Below are 20,180 nucleotides of genomic sequence, written 5' to 3' on the forward strand. Positions count from 1 at the left end.
GTGTGTTCAAAAGAATTTTCACGTAAATCACATCTAGATCAGCACATGAGAGTTCACACAGGTGTGAAACCATATCATTGTTCAGAGTGTCTCAAAGAATTTGCTCAGCACTCAAACCTGTTGCAGCACATGAGAATTCATACAGGAGAGAAACCACATCAGTGTTCGGTGTGTTTTAAAGATTTTGCAAATATATCTGATCTAAAAAGACACATTAGAATTCATACTGGAGAGAAGCCTTATCAATGTCCAGTGTGTTTAAAAGCTTTTTCACAACATTCCATTCTAGTACTACACAAGAGGATTCATACAGGAGAAAAACCATATAAATGTTCAGTGTGTCCCAAAGACTTTTCAGATAAATCAGTTCTAAAAGAGCATATTAGAGTTCATACAGGAGAAAAACCTTATCAGTGTTCTGAGTGTTGTAAAGATTTTTCAAGGAAGTCAGGTTTAAACAAACATATCAGAGTTCATGCAAAAGAGAAACCATATCAATGTTCAGTGTGTTCAGCAGGATTTTCACATAAATCATATCTGGTTAAACATATGGACGTTCATTTAAAAGAGGAACCACATCAGTGCTTAAAAGACTTTAGATTTAACCACTTGTAGTAAAATCTTTGAGTTTTCATGTGATATAGTAAACATATATGATAGTACATTAAGCTAGAGTTCATTTATAATTTAAACCAAGTGATTATTTTATGGACCCAACAACAACAAGTTAAAAGTTCTCAGGGCAGGTACCTTCATTGCATTTATAGGTAACCCTTCAGCACTCGGGGTTTAGCATTGTTTTGATTGTGGATAATAATATAGGTAACCCTATTTTTGGCACTTGAAAAGAGTAATCACTTGAGGCGAGTCTTCCTTGCCTGTCCTTGGGGAGGAAGCTTGTGTTGCTTTTGTGACCCAGCAGGCATTGTCAATGGGTGTGTCCCTTCTGCTTCAGTCACTAGTGAGAGCCAGGCTAACTGTTCCCACTAATATAGTGCTTCCGAATGGGCTGCCAATTTCACCCACCAATGGGGTGCCTCTTGGAGTCACCCAGTGTTTGGTGTCCACTTAGAAATGTGTTGGGTTAAAGGATCTGTACACTATCTTGGGCAAACTGTGCCATGGGGCTCATTAATGTAATCAGGGCAGCTATGCCAGTGCCCCCTCCCTTCCTCCCCAAATAAAAAAGATAAATCAAGGATGTGAATAAATCTTAGGACATAGAAAGTATACTTCACCAGTCATATCAGAGGCCTGTGTTAACCAACAGGTATTCGTATCGTTATGCTTAGCGATAAAACTAATGAAAAACTGAACTTGAATATTAAACCAAATGATGCAAAATTTTGGGACTTTGGTAAAATGACATATTAAGAAAACTTGTTGGCAAAATGTTCTCAACTGGTGACATTATATTTTCCCCAACCAAGAGCCGACTGTACAAACACTATATAGGCTACTAAATTGAACAAACACTGTATAAGCTACTAAATTGAACAAACACACTTTATGGGCTACTAAATTGAACAAACACACTATATGGGCTACTAAATTGAACAAACACACTTTATGGGCTACTAAATTGAACAAACACGCTATATAGGCTACTAAATTGAACAAACACACTATATGGGCTACTAAATTGAACAAACACACTTTATGGGCTACTAAATTGAACAAACACACTATATAGGCTACTAAATTGAACAAACACACTATATGGGCTACTAAACTGAACAAACACACTATATAAGCTACTAAATTGAACAAACACACTATATGTGCTACTAAATTGAACAAACGCACTTTATGGGCTACTAAATTGAACAAACACACTTTATGGGCTACTAAATTGAACAAACACACTTTATGGGCTACTAAATTGAACAAACACACTATATAGGCTACTAAATTGAATGAACACTACATAGGCTACTAAATTGAACAAACACACTATATAGGCTACTAAATTGAACAAACACACTATATAAGCTACTAAATTAGCAAATTTAATTCATTTTTCAGGCCGCTCTGCCTTGGTGGGAAACAGCCAATGTGTTAATATAAAAAACAATAATTCATTTCGATGATAATTGTTAAATTATTTTTTATTGGACTGGTGCAGATATTGCATTATTGCAAGTGATGTGAATTATAACAAAATAAAAATTTATCAAGAAAGTGTTAATCTTTGAACGAGTTACGACATATCAAAATGATGATAGTCTTAAGTTATGGCCTGTCATAAGGTATGGTCTGTCATGAGGTATGGCCTATCACTATCAAGATAGTGATAAGCCATGCCTCATTCCAAGACTATTATTGAGATAGTGTTAGTCATGGACTGAGATATGGTCTTTCAAGATAGCAATAGTCTTGGAATGAGGTATGGCCTATCAAGATGATAGTCTTGAAATAAGTATGTCCTGTCATGATAGTGTTAGTCTTGGAATGAGGTACCACTGATCATGGTAGTGTTAGTCTTGGAATGAGGTACCACTGATCATGGTAGTGTTAGTCTTGGAATGAGGTACCACTTATCATGATAATGTTAGTCTTGGAATAAGTTATGTCCTGTTTATTAACGTGTACGATTTTTGAAGCATCAAGATTTTTCATTGCTTGTTTATATTTTTCTTTTGTTGTGCAGTGACCCCAACATTGTGAGTTTCAGTAACATGTTCCTTCAAGCACTGTACCCCAGTGCTGGTGGAAGTTCATGTTCCTTCAAGCACTGTACTACAGTGCTGGTAGAAGTTCATGTTCCTTCAAGCACTGTACTACAGTGCTGGTGGAAGTTCATGTTCCTTCAAGCACTGTACTACAGTGCTGGTGAAGGTTCATGTTCCTTCAGGCACTGTACTACAGTGCTGGTGAAGGTTCATGTTCCTTCAAGTACTGTACTACAGTACTGTACTACAGTGCTAGTGAAGGTTCATGTTCCTTCAAGTACTGTACTGCAGTTCTAGTGAAGGTTCATGTTCCTTCAAGCACAGTACAGTGGAACCTCTACTTGCGAGTTTAATCCGTTCCATGACTTTTCTCGCAACTAGATTTGCTCGTTTGCAGAGTCAATTTTCCTCATTTAAATTAATTGAAATGCAATTAATCCATTCCAGTGGAATTCTGTACTTCAATAATTTCCCTAATATCAACTCTACGGCTTATTTATCTATCTAACTTCATCTAATATGACATAATAAACAATATAAATAACATAGAAACCTGATATATACTCTAAAATGAATAAAATATGTCATTCATGTAGTGGTATGGGCGGTGACGGCGGTGGAGGAGAGTTTGTCTGGACACCAGGCAAAATACTTCATGAATAATTTCGCTAATATCATCTATTTGGCTTATTTATATATCACAGTTCATCTAATATGACACAACAGACAATATAAATAACATAGAAACACGATATATACTCTAAAATGAATAAAATATGTCATTTTGTAACAGGTGGAGGCAGTCACAACCGCTCCCTCTTTGTTGTGGTAAACACTGCCATCTATTGACAGCCTTTTGAAGCTGTCTGTTATTATAATTATTATATGTAGTACATTATTATTATGTATTATTATTATACATATATTATTATTATTGTATTATACTATTACAGTGGATCCTCGACATTCGATACTAATCCGTTCCTGAGAGCTATCGAATGTCGAAAATATCGAAAGTCGAATTAATTTTCCCCATAAGAAATAATGGAAATCAAATTAATCCGTGCAAGACACTCAAAAGTATGGAAAAAAAAATTTACCACATGAAATATTAAGTTTAATGCAATAGAATAATTACAATAACAACAATAACAATAGATTAATAACAATAGAATAATTGACACTTACCTTTAATGAAGATCTGGTGATGATTGATGGGATGGGAGGAGGGGAGAGTGTGGATGGTGTTAAGTGTTTAGAAGGGAAATCCCCTTCCATTAGGACTTGAACTGGGAGCCTCACCATGCCTTACCACACTGTGTATGCCACTACGATTCTTAAATCTTTCAAACCAACCTTTGCTGTCCTTAAATTCACTCACATCACCACTAGTTGCAGGCAATTTCTTTACCAAATCATTATGCACTCCGACACATGCACTCCACTTTCGTACTTTGCAATTATCTCTTTCGTCATTTCAATAGTCATTAGCACCTTTTTTCTCGAAGAGTTGGCACTAGAAGCTTTCTTGGGGGCCCATGGTTACTTATTTTGTAGAAACAAGCACCAAAAAGAGTGATAATATGGAATGTACCGAATGTATCCTTAGATGCACGCACACTGGCTGGCTTGTAAACACTGGCACACACGGGGCAGTTCAGGCCACACGTGGACACGTCTCGTACGAATCGTATCAAATGTCGGGTTTTTCATCGAATGCCGAGGCAAAAATTTTGCGTTACAATGCAACGAATGTCAGATTTATCGAATGTCGGGGGTCCACTGTATTATTATTATTATACGTATTGTTATTATTCATATTATTATTATACATATTATTATTATTATTATTATTATTATTATTATTATTATTATTATTATTATTCTTTCAACGTACCAGCCGTATCCCACTGAGGTGGGGTGGCCCAAAACAAAAAACTGAAGTTTCTCCTTTTAAATTTAGTAATATATACAGGAGAAGGGGTTACTAGCCCCTTGCTCCCGGCATTTTAGTCGCCTCTTACGACACGCATGGCTTACAGAGGAAGAATTCTGTTCCACTTCCCCATGGAGATAAGAGGAAATAAACAAGAACAAGAATTAGAAAGAAAATAGAAGAAAACCCAGAGGGGTGTGTATATATATGCTTGTACATGTATGTGTAGTGTGACCTAAGTGTAAGTAGAAGTAGCAAGACTTACCTGTAATCTTGCATATTTATGAGACAGACAAAAGACACCAGCAATCCTACCATCATGTAAAACAATTACAGGCTTTCGTTTTACACTCACTTGGCAGGACGGTAGTACCTCCCTGGGCGGTTGCTGTCTACCAACCTACTACCTACATTATTATTATTATTATATAAATTATTTGTAATTTTTATTCACACAAAAAATATAAGATTTACTGTTATTCCTTATTGCAATACAGTGGACCCCCGCATAACGATCACCTCCGAATGCGACCAATTATGTAAGTGTCTTTATGTAAGTGCGTTTGTACGTGTATGTTTGGGGGTCTGAAATGGACTAATCTATTTCACAATATTCCTTATGGGAACAAATTCGGTCAGTACTGGCACCTGAAGATACTTCTGGAGTGAAAAAATATCGTTAACCGGGGGTCCACTGTAATTGTATAAATATGTCAACCCATTCACGACTGCATATTGGAATGGACAGTGACATCATTTGTTTACTCTGAAACAGCCAAGCAATGGACCATTTCTCCAAGGTTGAGCTCAATTTCAAGGCACTTTTCGTCATGAAAGCAATCAAAATCATATCTATTTCTGTAATATATCTTCCATTCTATCAATGAGACCAAAAAAACGAGAATACAACTATAAAAAACATTCGAAATTACCACTAAGGGGTGGCTAATTGCTGAGAAGTGAACTCCATTATTTATGCTTAGATTTCTTTCATTTTTGGTGTACATTAAGAAGCATCTTTCCATCATACATTGCCCAAGTTTCAATAAGATAGTCCAACAAACAAATGAGATACAATTCCCAAGATCAAGAGCAAGAGCCCCTCATCAGTGTCAAGGAACCTGCCTTGAGGTCTGCTCGCTTGTGGAAATTTTGCTCGCGTATGGAAGCAAAAAATCGACCCATCGACTGCTCGTATTTGGAAAAACTCGCACGTGGACATGCTCGCAAGTAGAGGTTCCACTGTACTACAGTGCTAGTGAAGGTTCATGTTCCTTCAGGCACTGTACTACAGTGCTAGTGAAGGTTCATGTTCCTTCATGAGTGGGAGGGGCTGGGTTTAATTAGTGTCATTGGGTACGGGAGTTAATTCTTGGGTATCTTTGGGTAAAGGTCATTTTGATAAGGACCTGCCTTGTATGGGCCAGTAGGCATTTTGCAGTGTTCCTCCATTCTTATGTTCTTATGTTCCTTCAAGCACTGTACTACAGTGCTAGTGAAGGTTTATGTTCCTTCATGCACTGTACCACAGTGCTAGTGAAGGTTCATGTACCTTCAAGTACTGTACTACAGTGCTAGTGAATGTTCATGTTCCTTCAAGCACTATACCACAGTGCTAGTGAAGGTTCATGTTCCTTCAAGCACTATACCACAGTGCTAGTGAAGGTTCATGTTCCTTCAAGCACTATACCACAGTGCTAGTGAAGGTTTATGTTTCAATGAAGTCCCTAATTTTTTGGGGGGGATCAAACCTGATTGTCTCCCATTTCCATATGTGTATTACTGCCATGGGTTTAGCACCTTCCTGAAAATGATGATGGACCAGGTAACACTATTGAAGGTATTCTGGGGAACTAGTTAGTAGAACTTGAGTCCAGGAGGTGGGAAGGACAGTGCCTGCTCTCTGAGGGAGGAGTAAGAGGGATGTTGCTGTTAGAGGGTAATGCGAATTTTGATGTGAGCTCACATCTGGCAAGACAGTGATTGAGTGAATAATTAATGTGCTTCTTCCTTTAGGTCACTTTTCCTTGGTGGGAAATGGCTGTTGAGGCTAAAAATGGAAATATAAAATAATCAACACACCGGCCATCTCCCACGGTTTGATTACCTCAAATTTGTCCTCATCTTTCACCATATTTCTCTGTATTAGACTGAAGAAGTTACTGGCTGGCGAAATGATTCCAAAATAAAGGTTCCCAAATGTTGTACAAGTTATATTCTTAAGGATGGAGTGGTTGCTGTTTCAGTGGTTGTTGAGTGACAATCCTCAGATGTGTGTTCAGTTGCTGCACAAGTTGACACCTTCAATTAGTCTTTAATGTGCCAGTCCAAGAAGTTCTTGAGTATTGTATTGTTTTATTTATTATTTTTTTATTATCACACCGGCCGATTCCCACCAAGGCAGGGTGGCCCGAAAAAGAAAAACTTTCACCATCATTCACTCCATCACTGTCTTGCCAGAAGGGTGCTTTACACTACAGTTTTTAAACTGCAACATTAACACCCCTCCTTCAGAGTGCAGGCACTGTACTTCCCATCTCCAGGACTCAAGTCCGGCCTGCCGGTTTCCCTGAATCCCTTCATAAATGTTACTTTGCTCACACTCCAACAGCACGTCAAGTATTAAAAACCATTTGTCTCCATTCACTCCTATCAAACACGCTCACGCATGCCTGCTGGAAGTCCAAGCCCCTCGCACACAAAACCTCCTTTACCCCCTCCCTCCAACCCTTCCTAGGCCGACCCCTACCCCGCCTTCCTTCCACTACAGACTGATACACTCTTGAAGTCATTCTGTTTCGCTCCATTCTCTCTACATGTCCGAACCACCTCAACAACCCTTCCTCAGCCCTCTGGACAACAGTTTTGGTAATCCCGCACCTCCTCCTAACTTCCAAACTACGAATTCTCTGCATTATATTCACACCACACATTGCCCTCAGACATGACATCTCCACTGCCTCCAGCCTTCTCCTCGCTGCAACATTCATCACCCACGCTTCACACCCATATAAGAGCGTTGGTAAAACTATACTCTCATACATTCCCCTCTTTGCCTCCAAGGACAAAGTTCTTTGTCTCCACAGACTCCTAAGTGCACCACTCACTCTTTTTCCCTCATCAATTCTATGATTCACCTCATCTTTCATAGACCCATCCGCTGACACGTCCACTCCCAAATATCTGAATACGTTCACCTCCTCCATACTCTCTCCCTCCAATCTGATATTCAATCTTTCATCACCTAATCTTTTTGTTATCCTCATAACCTTACTCTTTCCTGTATTCACCTTTAATTTTCTTCTTTTGCACACCCTACCAAATTCATCCACCAATCTCTGCAACTTCTCTTCAGAATCTCCCAAGAGCACAGTGTCATCAGCAAAGAGCAGCTGTGACAACTCCCACTTTGTGTGTGATTCTTTATCTTTTAACTCCACGCCTCTTGCCAAGACCCTCGCATTTACTTCTCTTACAACCCCATCTATAAATATATTAAACAACCACGGTGACATCACACATCCTTGTCTAAGGCCTACTTTTACTGGGAAAAAATTTCCCTCTTTCCTACATACTCTAACTTGAGCCTCACTATCCTCGTAAAAACTCTTCACTGCTTTCAGTAACCTACCTCCTACACCATACACTTGCAACATCTGCCACATTGCCCCCCTATCCACCCTGTCATACGCCTTTTCCAAATCCATAAATGCCACAAAGACCTCTTTAGCCTTATCTAAATACTGTTCACTTATATGTTTCACTGTAAACACCTGGTCCACACACCCCCTACCTTTCCTAAAGCCTCCTTGTTCATCTGCTATCCTATTCTCCGTCTTACTCTTAATTCTTTCAATTATAACTCTACCATACACTTTACCAGGTACACTCAACAGACTTATCCCCCTATAATTTTTGCACTCTCTTTTATCCCCTTTGCCTTTATACAAAGGAACTATGCATGCTCTCTGCCAATCCCTAGGTACCTTACCCTCTTCCATACATTTATTAAATAATTGCACCAACCACTCCAAAACTATATCCCCACCTGCTTTTAACATTTCTATCTTTATCCCATCAATCCCGGCTGCCTTACCCCCTTTCATTTTACCTACTGCCTCACGAACTTCCCCCACACTCACAACTGGCTCTTCCTCACTCCTACAAGATGTTATTCCTCCTTGCCCTATACACGAAATCACAGCTTCCCTATCTTCATCAACATTTAACAATTCCTCAAAATATTCCTTCCATCTTCCCAATACCTCTACCTCTCCATTTAATAACTCTCCTCTCCTATTTTTAACTGACAAATCCATTTGTTCTCTAGGCTTTCTTAACTTGTTAATCTCACTCCAAAACTTTTTCTTATTTTCAACAAAATTTGTTGATAACATCTCACCCACTCTCTCATTTGCTCTCTTTTTACATTGCTTCACCACTCTCTTAACTTCTCTCTTTTTCTCCATATACTCTTCCCTCCTTGCATCACTTCTACTTTGTAAAAACTTCTCATATGCTAACTTTTTCTCCCTTACTACTCTCTTTACATCATCATTCCACCAATCGCTCCTCTTCCCTCCTGCACCCACTTTCCTGTAACCACAAACTTCTGCTGAACACTCTAACACTACATTTTTAAACCTACCCCATACCTCTTCGACCCCATTGCCTATGCTCTCATTAGCCCATCTATCCTCCAATAGCTGTTTATATCTTACCCTAACTGCCTCCTCTTTTAGTTTATAAACCTTCACCTCTCTCTTCCCTGATGCTTCTATTCTCCTTGTATCCCATCTACCTTTTACTCTCAGTGTAGCTACAACTAGAAAGTGATCTGATATATCTGTGGCCCCTCTATAAACATGTACATCCTGAAGTCTACTCAACAGCACCTACCCTTATGCTACTCAAGTAAATGTTCAAATGACAGTTCACAATAAGCATAAACATTAAATTTCTCATATTTAGTGAACCAGCTGTTATATTTCTTAATTTTTTAGCCAGTTGACTTTGAAATAAGTATTTGAGGAGGAGGATTAAATTTCTTGATCTTGTTAATCATTTCAACAATTTTTATCTGGAAGAAGAGCAATATTTGCACTCTAGTATTCTGTTGGCTGCACGATATCTCTTTAGGCAAACATTTTGGTAATGCAATCTGTATATAATGTATATTCATTAAGAGTTATGAAAAATGAATTAAACTTCAATGAAATATTTTTTTTAAAGGCCAGGGATATTTTATTTTTTCCAAAGGATATTTCAAGGATTTCAGCAGTGCATAACTCTCGTGTGTATATCAGGTATGTACAATAAGTAGTTCTATCAGTGCTGCATTACAGTTTTTGTAGGTCCATAATATGATCATAGATCTCTATAATACCCAACTGTGTTATAATAGACTATTGTGTCTGTAATACTTTGTCCATATATACATTACACTTCATTTCTCTGATACTTTGATAAACATAATTCAATTAAAGCAAATTATTAAGTTTGATTTAGCTGTTTTCTTTCCTCATTGTTGATTCAACTGTATCATTTTAAAATTATATGTTTTTAGTCCACGAGGGATGACGTAGGACAGATGTCTTTTTACATTATTCGCAGTTATAGATTTTGCATTGTGAAATTTTCATGATAGAAACTAATGGACAAAATTTGGAATGAGTGGACATGGTCTTTTGATTCAAAAGACTAAATGATACTAAACATATTGTAACCTGTCCAGCACTATACAGATATTGTAAGTAAAAAATGTTGAAAATACTGTACAATAGTACTATACATGTACAGTAGAGGACAGTAGAATTATTTTACAGTCATTTTACTTTCCTTTTGTGGTGAAAAATGAGGTGTAAAGTGCCATGACAGATAGTGTGGCTCAGAATAATTTTTATTTTGAGTCAGAGGAGATGTAAGGTGGTACTAGTGAAGTTGTAAATGATTAAGAAGATTGATATCAGTGTTTCTTAACAGCATATTCCACATACTCGACCCACTGAGACACCATACTCAGCATTTCTTAACAGCATATTCCAAACATACTCAACCCACTGAGACACCACACTCAGCATTTCTTAACAGCATACTCCACATACTCGACCCACTGAGACATCACACTCAGCATTTCTTAACAGCATATTCCAAACATACTCGACCCACTGAGACACCACACTCAGCATTTCTTAACAGCATATTCCACATACTCGACCCACTGAGACATCACACTCAGCATTTCTTAACAGCATATTCCAAACATAATCGACTCACTGAGACACCACACTCAACATTTCTTCAAGTTTCTGCTTAACACTCTGGTTCACATTTTATCTCTTGCCACAGCTACTTGCTTTAGAAACCACTGTTAATTGCACTCTACTTAATGAAGTCACACATGGCATTGTAAAGGGTTGATCAGAGACTGAATATGAGTGTATGTATGAACAAGAGCAGACAGTCACCTGATATGGGTGGTTTTATATTCTCAGTTGATTACATACTCACAGGCTGCCATACGAAGCTCTAGCTCTAGCTCTAGCTCTGTTAAAATGTGAGGGGCTGTAACCACTTCTAAACTCAGGTTCACCAACTGTACATTACTGGTATTTTTTTATTTACTGTTGTATTATGTGTAGGGTTGTTATATATAAGTGGATAACTCATCTCCTGTGACCTAACACAACTGCTAGTCTATTGTATGAAATAACACCCAGGATAACATCTGTAAAGGTATCATGGCAAATAACAACACAGCACTCTTAACAAGGGTCTCAGAGAAACAACTGCTTAGAAAAATATGGGTTTTAATATTAATATTGATTACATTATACATGGTGAATATCAAAATGGTATACAATACTGACAGGTTGGTAGGTAAGACACATCGGCAACAGTTAGGCAACTTTATTCTGAAATGTTTCGCCTACACAGTAGGCGAAACGCACTGTCGCTTGATCATCAGATAGTTCGTGACTATGGAACTGAACTTCTCCAGGCTGAGGGACTGACAACCTCAAATCTACAACTTCAAGGGTGATGGACTGATTACATCGTCTTCACATCTCTACTGTTCCTGCCTACTTTCTGTATTTGACTGAAGAAGCCTACTGTGTAGGCGAAATATTTTGGAATAAAGTTGCGTAACTGTTGCCAATGTGTCTTACCTACCTACATTATACATGTACATTCAAACACAAAAATGGGTAAATCATGTTACTTCTAAAGGCATAAATGGTATTGATTACAGTACAGACTGATGTTGACAAAATCTCTAGGTCTTGCCTTGGAATCCCAATAAAATGGCAGCCTGTGGTTACTTGCATTGTACCACATGGTTTCTAGTACATTTATATGCAAGCTCCTCTTCAAGGGGGGCTCCTTGGCGTGGTGAAGAGGCTCTTGGTCTGAGGAATTAGACCTGTCGGTCTACTTCCTCAGACCGAACCTAATTACCCCCCAATCCCCCGTTCCCTATCCCATCCTCCCCTTTTTCCTTTCCTCCTCCTCCTCCCCACCCCTCCCTTTTGCCCTTCCTTTTTGGCCTTTGTTTTTTTTTTTTTTTTTTTTTCCACAGGCACGCTAGTTCCTAGGTAGGGGAAAGGGTACCGGGGTCCATCCCATTCCGTTGAGGTTCTTGGCGGTGGCGTAGTTTGCCGTGGAATCTGGATTGCCTGGGGATGTCCTGATCCCTCTCCGGTATCCCGGAGGGTGGCTTTGGGTGTCTCTCGGGCGACGGGTGTATCTCTGGAAGCCGCCTTTCGGATTCCGGGGGTGGTGGCTGAAGGAAGTATGCTTTGTGGCAGATTTCCGGCCGCCCTCTCTTTTGTCCACCGAGGTAGCTCGGCAGATGTGAGGTTGCTATCCCGGATTGCCGGTTTACTGGCATGATGGGTAGGGTATGGCACGGGTTCCATGCTGCATCTGCGCTACTTGTGGTGCTGAGGTCCTCTTGGGCGCGGAGGGAGATTTCTGGCCCTTTCATTCCTCCTAGGAACTATCCCTCCCCTATCCCCCCTTTTTTTATTCTTTTTTTTATTTTTATTTTCTTCTTTCTTTTTTTTTTTTCTTAAAAACAAAAAGAAAGAAGTAACCTAACCATGGCAGCCCTAGTCCATGAACCTGCTACCCCCGGGCCCCTTCTTGATACCGCACCCCGTTCTGACCCCGCCTCGTCTTTGGACCACTCTTCGGACACTCCTCATGCCTCTGTACCTCTTGCCGGTGCTGTTTCCTCACCCGCTTCAGGTACTGAGGCCTCGACTGACTCCTTCGATTTATCTGACCTTCGCTCTCCTCTGACTATGCTTCCGGCCTCTCCCTCTAGGGTGCGGCAATTTTCGAATCGCCGGCCCATTCCACATCGGACCAACTCTGGTCCCATGCCTAGACGACAACGACAATTACCTGCTGATGATACTTCTCCACCTTCTCGTTCTTCTCAGAAAAGATCGACACGTCCTTCACTACCTTTCCACGCTCAGTTTCAGACTGCACAATGGACTAAATTCTTCACTTTACAACCAACTTCCTCTACTGCCTATCTTTCTGACCACAGTATTGGCAAGGCACTCCTATGCCATGTTGGTAAAGATATTGCTTTTCATGCTCTTAAGAGCGGTACGCGCATCGTCACCGTACAGAATGCTACCCAGGCTCATGAGCTTTCTCGTCTTTCCCATATCGATACTGTTCCTGTAACTATTGAAAAGCATCATTCCCTCAATTCTTGTAGTGGTACCATCATTCTGCCCCATACCATAGTTCAACAAAATTTCCAGACATGTGGCACTGACATTCTTGAACAGCTGGAACTCCAAGATCTCCCAATCCTCAAGGTAGACACTTACGTTCTTCCTGCCCGCGGGTGGAGACAATACCCTAGCAATGTGCCTCGTTTAACTTTTGACAGCCGTGAACTCCCATCCTCAGTTTATGTAACAAGACATCGGTACAAGTTCGAAAGGTGATCCCTACACCGCAACAGTGTAGAAATTGCTGGCGATTTGGCCATCCAGCGAAATATTGCAGATCTATCGCCGAATGCCCAGTCTGTGGTGCTGATGACCATTCTAATACGTCTTGCAATCGACCTCCCTCTTGCCTTAATTGTCATGAGGCTCGCCCTTCGTACTCTCGCCATTGTCAAGTCTACTTAAACGAGCGGGAAATCCGTTACCTCAAAGAGGCAGAAGGTCTCCCTTATGCCATGGCAGTTTCTCATCTCCACCTCCAAGGGAGACTACCTCGTGTTTCTTATTCCCGTGTTTCAAAACGTCCCCCCACTTCTGGTATCCCATCTTCTGCACCCACCTCTGTGGTTACCTCTCCCATAATCACTCCTGTAGCTAATTCTTTTGCTGTCCTTGGCTCAGACGTCCCTACTTCAACGTCTCAGTCTGATCTTGCTTCTTCGTGTTCTCTCTCACAAGCCTCAGTAGCGACGAGATCTCGTTTGACACCTCCTCCCAATCATCGCTCTACTTCTCAAAAGTCAAAAAAAGGTCCGTTAACACCTCCTACCCACCTTCCACCTCCTCATTTTCCCTTCCCTGTCTCTGTACCTGGTTCTTCCCCTCTCACTGGCTCTGTTACAAGTGTAGAGGTTCACCCTCCTCCTCGTACTGTACCTTCCTTCCCTGTTCCCTCCCAAGTTTCTTCCTCTTCTGCCACCTCCCAGGTTTCTGCCTCTTCTGTCCCCTTCCACGCTTCTCCAGTTCCCTCCACCCTTTTGCCCCCCCCCCTACCTTGGTACAGTCCATTACAGTTCCAATCTTTACTCATCCTCCCCCTACCATTGCCAATATTGTCTCCCATACGACGTCTCTGAATTCTGAAACACTTGAAGCAATCTCTGAATATATTGCAGAGACCAAACCATCAATGGACACTGATCCACCCTCCGCTCCTTCTCTCTCCTCTACTCCATCTGCGTAACTCCTTTCTTCACAGCACACCGTTCCTTCGCTGCTTGAACGTTTTCCACTGCCTCCGCATGTGGACTTTTCTAACCCCTCTAGTCCGTAGGAACCCTTACCTGCGGATTTCAGGTATCTTTATCATTGCCAATCATGGCCTATTTACAGTGGAATATACACGGCCTCAGGGGGGTAATCGGGGTGAGCTTCAGATGTTACTCTCCCAGTTTTTCCCTGTTGGTGTTTGCTTACAGGAACCAAAATTACACTCTGCTGTTATCTCTCCCATCTCAGGCTATAATTTATTGTATTCTTCAGATCCTTTTCCTGATGGGACCTTTAATGAAAGTGCCCTTCGTCTACGCACTGATATTCCGTACCATCAGCTATTTGTTCGTACTTTGCTGCATTACACAGCAGCCCGTATCCACTTGCATAGGTGGTATACGTTCTGTTCTTTATATCTCTCTCCTTCTCGGGCATTATCTATTCCGGATATTGCCTTTCTTGTTTCGTCATTACCACCACCGATTCTGTTACTTGTTGATTTTAATGCCCACCATTTCCTCTGGGGGGGGGGGGGTCTCGCTGTGATTCCCGTGGCATTCAGTTAGAGGCTTTTCTTGCCACCCACCCCCTCCATGTTTTAAATACAGGTACTCACATCCATTTTGATCCTCGGACTCACACTCTCTTTTGCATCGATCTCTCAGTCTGCTCTTCCTCCGCCGCATTAGACTTCACTTGGTCTGTTCTTCCGGACTTACATGACAGCGATCATTTCCCAATCATTCTTACTTCCCCTTCATATTCACCACCTCTTCGCATCCCACGCTTGCAATTTGATCAGGCAGATTGGAACCTTTACTCACACCTAACTGTTTTTAGAGAGGTTCCTTCTTCGTCCTCCATCGATGAGCTTTTACACCTCTTCTCGTCCTCTGTTTTAACTGCAGCTTTTCATTCTATACCCCAAACTTCGGGCAGGCATTCTCAGAAATGCATGCCTTGGTGGTCTCCTGCTTGTGCTCGTGCGGTACATTTGAAACGCACTGCATGGGGCAGGTACCAGTACAATAGGACCACAGAGAGACTTCTTGATTTTAAGCAGAAGCGTGCGATCGCTCGCAGTGTCATCCGTGACGCTAAACGCACTTGCTGGCGAGATTATGTCTCCACCATCACCTCTGCTTCCTCTATGAGTGCAGTCTGGAAAAAAGTACGAAAACTGAGTGGTAAATATTCTCCTGACCCGGCTCCTGTTCTGCGGGTTGCCGGTGTTGATATAGCAAACCCACTAGATGTTGCCAATGAAATTGGCAATCATCTGGTCCGTATTTCTCAGGGACTCCATCTATGCCCCTCATTTCTTTCCTCAAAGTCTGCCAGAGAGTTAGCACCCTTGGACTTTTCTTCTCTCAGAGAAGAACAGTATGATGTGCCTTTTACACTTCAAGAACTGGAGGCAACACTCTCAGCTTGCCGATCATTGGCAGCTGGGCCCGACGACATTCATATTCGTATGCTACAACATTTACATCAGTCAGCCCTTGCAGTCCTATTACGCCTTTACAATCTTATTTGGTCACAAGGAGTTCTTCCACAGCTGTGGAAATCCGCCATTGTTCTCCCTTTCCGCAAACCAGGCACTACGGGACATAAAACCTCCCACTATCGTCCCATTGCTCTTACCAGTGCAGTTTGCAAAGTGATGGAACGCCTAGTAAATAGACGTTTAGTGTGGTATTTAGAGAGACACAACAGTCTCTCCACTCATCAATATGGCTTTCGTAAGGGACGTTCTACCATAGACCCCTTACTACGCTTGGATACGTATGTTCGTAATGCCTTTGCGAATAACCACTCAGTTATTGCCATATTTTTTGACCTTGAGAAGGCATATGACACAACTTGGAGGTATAATATTTTAGCCCAAGCCTACTCCTTAGGCCTTCGAGGCAATCTACCATCCTTCCTTAAGAACTTTTTAACTGACAGGCATTTCCGTGTTCGGGTTAATAATGTGCTCTCCCCGGACTTTATCCAAGCTGAAGGTGTCCCCCAGGGATGTGTTCTGAGCACAACACTTTCTCCTTGCTATTAATGATTTGGCCTCTAGTCTTCCATCAAATATTTGGTCATCACTCTATGTTGATGACTTTGCTATTGCCTGTGCAGGCGCTGACTGTCACCTTATTACAGTTTCTCTCCAGCATACAGTCGACCATGTTTCCAATTGGGCCACCACACGTGGGTTTAAATTTTCCAGCACTAAAACCCACCAAATTACTTTCACTAGACGCTCTGTCATCTCCGATCATCCTTTGTACCTCTATGGCTCCCGTATCCCTGAACGTGATACAGTCAAGTTTCTGGGCCTCCTCTTTGATCATAGGTTATCCTGGAAACCTCACATTACCTCTCTAAAGGCAACTTGTCACAGCTGGCTGAACCTTCTTAAAACCCTTGCTCATCTTTCATGGGGAGCTGATCGTCGAACCCTCCTTCGCCTACATTCCACCCTTATTTTATCGAAGCTTGATTATGGTGACCAGATCTATTCAGCGGCATCTCCTGCTACTCTCTCTAGCCTTAACCCCATTCATCACCAAGGATTACGTTTATGCCTTGGTGCTTTTCACTCTTCCCCTGTCGAGAGCCTCTATGCAGAAGCGAACGTTCCATCCTCATCCGATCGCCGTGATGCCCATTGCCTTCGCTACTATGTACGCTCTCATGATCTCCGCAATCCTTCCATTTATAGAATGGTCACTGATATTAGTAGACATTCTTTATTTGTTCGCCTCCCCTGTTTACTCCATCCCTTCTCTCTTCGCCTTCATTCGCTCTTGTCTTCTTTTCAATTACCACCTTTCTATGTACATGTAGCATCTCACTTTTCCCTACCCCCCTGGGAAGTTCCAGCTGTTCGAGTCTGTTCTTTCTCTCTCCCTTGCTCGAAAGCCCAACTGTCTACGGTCACTTCCCGCTGTCTTTTTCTTGACCACTTTCACTCTCACTCTCATGCCATTGCTGTGTACACAGATGGCTCTAAGTCTTCTGATGGCGTAGGATTCGCAGCAGTGTTTCCGGACAGCGTCGTACAAGGGCATTTACTATCTTTGGCTAGTATTTTTACTGCTGAATTGTATGCCATCCTTACAGCACTTATCCGTATTGCATTTATGCCTGTGTCATCATTTGTGGTTGTCTCAGACTCCCTTAGTGCTTTACAGGCTATACAGAAATTTGATACACCTCACCCCTTAGTCCTCCGTATCCAACTTTGGCTACGCCGCATCTTTACCAAGCATAAAGATATTGTTTTTTGTTGGGTCCCTGGTCATGTTGACGTACAGGGCAATGAACAGGCAGACACTGCTGCGCGGTCAGCAGTACATGACCTACCAGTTTCATGTAGAGGTATTCCATTTTCGGACTATTTTGCTGCAATATCTTCCCAACTTCACACCCGTTGGCAACAACGTTGGTCTACTATGCTCGGCAACAAACTTCAATCTATTAAACCGAGTATAGGTTACTGGCCGTCTTCTTATCACCAGTGTCGAGGTTGGGAGACTACTCTCTCCCGTCTTTGCATTGGCCATACTCGTCTTACTCATGGATATCTCATGGAGAGGCGCCCTGCTCCTCTCTGTGAGAATTGCCAAGTTCCATTATCAGTCAGCCACATTCTGTTGGACTGCCCACTTTATCAACGAGCACGCAGAATTTACCTCCGTTGTCGTCTTCGCTCTGCTGCTCTCTCTTTACCTTCCCTTCTCGCTGATGGACCCACCTTTCATCCAGACTCTCTCATTGACTTTTTGACAACAACTGACTTACTTCACAAATTGTGATACCTTCAGCCCTTTCTACTTCAATCTCTTGCTACCCTCTACCCCTGTACTATCCCCTGCCCCGCTGTTTTCTGTAACCTACTGATCATCTCTCCTCCCTTCTGCCATCCAATACCCTCGCTTCCTTCCCTACCCTGCAGCGCTGTATAGCCCTTGTGTCTTAGCGCTTCTTTTTGATTATAATAATAATAATATATGCAAGCTCTCTTAGATGCATTCCCATTATTTTCATTCACTGGCGCACCTCTGGGAGCAACCCCCAGAATACGATAACTGTTGCCTGTAATGCCTCTAACCATCAAGACATCACAAAACTTGGCCAACAAAATGTAACTATGTGCTTCCAGCCATGTTGATCAAAGGGATGGATATAGAGGTTGTGAAACCCACTCTCCTTAAGTCGGGAAACAAAAGAACATGACATTGTTAACCCGTAAACGGTCCAAACGTATGTATACATTCACTACTGTACTTCCCCAACTTTTTTGAGAAAAAAAAACATTGTTGTTTTTTAATAGGAAAAAAGAGCATATGGTACCCAGGCATCCCCAATTATTTTAATATGGTGCACAGTGAGTGCTCACACTCATTCTCACATGTCTAGGTGACTCAGGCTTATCGTGGCAATGTTAAATGTAGGATACATAAAACGTATATATACGTTTGGGGCACTAGCGGTAAGAACGTATATATACGTTTGGACCATTTACGGGTTAAAATAAATTAATTTATTATTACTTTTCTCTCTTAAATGATATTTATATTGCATAATTTATACAGTGGACCCTCAAGTAACCGGCCATTCTGGATATCAGTCAACTCGGTTATCGCCCAGTTTTTTGGCCAAAATTTTATTCCGGTTATAGGCCATTATTTCGCTTATCGGCTGTATTGGACGTGTCCACCCGCCTGCCCCCCAGCCGCTTGTGCATTCGTGAGTCTGGCTATCTCTCTGGGCAAGTGAGGAAACTTCTTCTCATTCATCCAAACATTTTACTATATTCCAATGTTTTTTGTGGTTATTGATTGAGTGCAACTGCAAAATAAGCAACCATGGGCCCAAAGAAAGTTGCTAGTAAAGTTTCTTTGGTAAAGAAAGTGAGAAACACTATGGAATTTAAGAAAGGAGTTGTTGAAAAGTATGAGAGAGGTGTTTGAGTGCTAGAACTTGCCAGGATGTGTGGGAAATCCAAATCAACAATCACTTCCACCCTGACAAAGTAAGTAGAAATCAAGAAAGCTAATGTTGCAAAAGGGAGCATAGCAGGCAGGCAGGGAGCATAGCAGGCAGGCAGGGAGAGTAGCAGGCAGGCAGGCAGGGAGAGTAGCAGGCAGGCAGGGAGAGTAGCAGGCAGGCAGGGAGGGTACAGGCAGGCAGGGAATGTAGCAGGCAGGCAGGGAGTGTAGCAGGCAGGCAGGGAGTGTAGCAGGCAGGCAGGGAGTGTAGTAGGGAGGCAGGGTGTAGCAGGCAGACAGGGAGTGTAGCAGGGAGGCAGGGTGTGTAGCAGGGAGTGTAGCAGGCAGGCAGGGAGAGCAGCAGGCAGGCAGGGAGGGTAGCAGGCAGGCAGGGAGTGTAGCAGGCAGGCAGGCAGAGAGTGTAGCAGGCAGGCCCCTAGTGTAGTAGGGAGGCAGGGTGTAGCAGGGAGTGTAGCAGGCAGACAGGGTGTGTAGCAGGGAGGCAGGACCCCAATGGAAATAAGTCACTCTCACTTTTTTGGGTTATCCTAAGTTCTTTACACATATGCTGTGGAAGGGAGGCAGGGAGTGTAGCAAGGAGGCAGGGAGTGTAGTA

General features: G+C 42.0%; 1 long non-coding RNA gene across 1 annotated transcript; it reads left to right on the plus strand.

The window, feature by feature from the left end:
• Positions 1-619: 619 nt before the first annotated feature.
• LOC138853982 (uncharacterized) lies at positions 620-6,651 on the plus strand. Its single transcript, XR_011393163.1, has 2 exons — positions 620-2,456; positions 2,494-6,651. It is a non-coding gene; the product is annotated as an uncharacterized lncRNA (long non-coding RNA).
• Positions 6,652-20,180: the final 13,529 nt, after the last annotated feature.

This window comes from Cherax quadricarinatus, chromosome 44 (assembly GCF_038502225.1).
Source record: "Cherax quadricarinatus isolate ZL_2023a chromosome 44, ASM3850222v1, whole genome shotgun sequence".
Classification (NCBI taxonomy): domain Eukaryota; kingdom Metazoa; phylum Arthropoda; class Malacostraca; order Decapoda; family Parastacidae; genus Cherax; species Cherax quadricarinatus.